Here is a 2,940-nt window from a genome sequence, read left to right as displayed (position 1 = left end):
CCACATGTCCCAGTGTGCAATGGTGTGCATATGACAGAAAGACCAACTGCTCCATTTGTTCCACCTTAAAGAGGTTGAAATCAGAGGGGGGGGAAAGGGAAATTAACTTTCCAGATAAAGAAGCACCATGAAGGAAGCAATGGCTCAGTGATGGCTATGTCACCTACCTCAGGGGGACATTCTGGCCAGAACAGCACTGGGCTGGGAAGGACTGAGCCTCCCTCTGCACTTGCTTCACTTCCCCTACCAACATCCTAGCTGTAGCTCCTGCAGCTGCTAATCTGGGAGTCATACCCTCACCCAAAACGTCATATGAAACCTCTGAGATGAGGCTACAGTAGACAGTCACATCATCCATCTGGTTTTTCTGATCTCCTGCCTCCAAGTTCTCTGCCTATTTCTGCTCTTATACTAGGGGCTGACAACTACTCTAAAGGATGCTTTCCATTTGGCCATGGGATATCTGGGATCTGGTGCTAGCTCAGTCTACAATGGTCTATGTGATTGTATATAAGAAAGGCCGAAATAGTATTTGTCTAACTCAGAAGCTGTGATGGTTTGTATATGCTTGGTCCAGGGAGTGGCACTATTAGGAGGTGTGGCATTGTTGGACTAGGCATGTCACTGTGGGAATGGGCTTTAAGACCCTCATCCTAGCTGCCTGGAAGCCAGTATTATACTAGGAGCCTTCAGATGAAGATGTACAACTCTCAGCTCCTCCTGCACCATGCCTGCCGGGATGCTGCCATGTTCCTGCCTTGATACTGAATTGAACATCTGAACCTGTAAGCCAGCCCCAATTAAATGTTCTTTATATAAGACTTGCTTTGGTCATGGTGCTCACAGCAGTAAAACCCTAAGACAGAAGCTAAGTCTTTTTGTTTGTTTGTTTTGTTTTGTTTTTTGTTTTTCGAGACAGGGTTTCTCTCTATAGCCCTGGCTGTCCTGGAACTCACTCTGTAGACCAGGCTGGCCTCGAACTCAGAAATCCGCCTGCCTCTGCCTCCCAAGTGCTGGGATTAAACAAGCTAAGTCTAATTTGGACCACGCTCCCACTAAGCAGCCAACAATTAAATGACAAATGGTAGCTGCTCCTTTAAAAGGGGGCAGGACCCTTCCTGCACTGAAGTACCCCTGCAGGGCTCAGGGACCAAGGAAGAGTCAGAGAAGGAGCCAACTGCTGTGGAGACAAAGAAGCAGCTTTGCCCCTGTGCTGCAGTGGGAGAGCGTTGGTGTGGGGAAAAGTGTGTGTATCTCCACGGAGATGCCTGTGACATGTGTGGCCTGTAGGTCCTACACCCTGGATGCTGCCTAGAGGACACAGCACATAAAATCTTGCATTGAGGCCCATGAGAAGGACATGGGGCTCTCTTTTGCTGATCAGAGCATCAAGGACATGGTGTGTGAGATCTGCACGGAGGTGGTCTATGAGAAAGCCAACCCCAGCGAGCTTCACTTTGGGAGCCTGTCCAACTGCAACCACATCTACTGTCTTCAAGTGTATTCGAAAGCGGAGAAGTGCTAAACAATTTGAGAGCAAGATCACAAAGTCCTGCCCTGAATGCTGGATCACATCTTTGTCATTCCAAGTGAGTACTGACTGGGTGGAAGGGAAAAAAGAGAAGCAGAAACTCATTCAGAAACACAAAGAGGCCATGAGCAACAAAGTGTGCAGGTATTTTAAAGGATGTGGGAGCTGCCCGTTTGGAGGGAACTGTTTTTATAAGCATTCGTTCCCTGATGGCCCTAGAGAGGAGCCACAGAGACAGAAAGTGGGAACATCAAGCAGATACCGGGCCCAATGAAGGAATCACTTCTGGGAGCTCATTGAGGAGAGAGAGAACAACCCCTTTGACAATGACGAAGAGGAGGTTGTCACCTTTGAGCTGGGCGAGATGTTGCTTATGCTTTGGCTGCAGGTGGGGGCTACAAGCTGACAGACTCTGAGGATGAGTGGGACTTGTTTCACGATGAGCTGGAGGCTTTTTATGACTTGGATCTATAGCAGCTTTGCACGGCAGGAACTGGTCTGCGGAGCCTCAGACAGTAGCTGTCCCCTGTGCTGTGTGGCAGGGCATGTGGGTCTCCTAGGCAGGCCTCTCAAACTCCAGGTGCTGTGATCTCTACCCAGGGCCTGTTCTTATAGCCTCACCTTCCCCCAAGAGTGTGTTGTTTTCTCTGTTTCAAAAGTTACAAAAATAAATCTTATAGTTTTTTTTTGTAACATGAATAAAACTGTCAGACAGTTAGTGTAGGTTTGTTGCGTCATCTGTTTTCAGCCAGGTTGTGTTCATGGATTTTGCACACTCATTTTGAGACCCCTTTGAGGCTCAAAGGAAAAAGCACTGACTGTGCTCTGAGGTCCAAGGATAGGGGAAATTGGGAAAAAAAGGGACCTAAGTCAGCAAGTCGCTCCCTGTGCTAGATGTAGGAGAGCTCCCGAGGTTTCTGTGAGAGCCTCACCTTCATGGTTTTATATCTGTTCCCTACCCTGTAATCTCCATCACATGTGCTTGTCCTGTGTTTTGGGGCTCTTGTTTAATTGCACACAAGAAATACTACTGGGTAACCAGAACCAGGTGCAAATGTGTTGAGGTTAACATGAGAAAAATCTAAAAACACATGAAGGATGCAGTGGCGTTCCATCACTGCAAAGCTGGCAGTTAACTCCCAGGGGTCGATGGACTTGGTGGGTGAGCACGAGCGAGCATGTGGGCAGCTTCCCATCTGTGCATAGGTGCGGTATTCTTAGCTTTAGTGGGCAGATGTGGGTTAGTGGTTTCAGCCACATGTGTCAGGTAGATCTTAAAGGACCAGCAGTATGTCAGTACTTGTTAACATAGCAGTAGCTGTCTGTCTGTCTGTCTGTCTGCTAGAGACATGGGATCAGCTGTCGAGGTTAAATGACCTGCTTGCCCCTTCATCAGTACAAGCTGGGTC

The 2,940-nt window shown here is 48.2% G+C and overlaps 1 pseudogene; it reads left to right on the top strand.

The window, feature by feature from the left end:
* The first annotated feature begins 1,074 nt into the window (after positions 1-1,074).
* On the top strand, positions 1,075-2,150 carry LOC117717348 (E3 ubiquitin-protein ligase makorin-1 pseudogene; annotated as a pseudogene).
* The last annotated feature ends 790 nt before the right edge of the window (positions 2,151-2,940 follow it).

Source organism: Arvicanthis niloticus, chromosome 11 (assembly GCF_011762505.2).
Source record: "Arvicanthis niloticus isolate mArvNil1 chromosome 11, mArvNil1.pat.X, whole genome shotgun sequence".
Classification (NCBI taxonomy): domain Eukaryota; kingdom Metazoa; phylum Chordata; class Mammalia; order Rodentia; family Muridae; genus Arvicanthis; species Arvicanthis niloticus.
The sequence above is the reverse complement of the archived record's forward strand: the minus strand, read 5'-3'. Positions and strand labels throughout refer to the sequence as shown.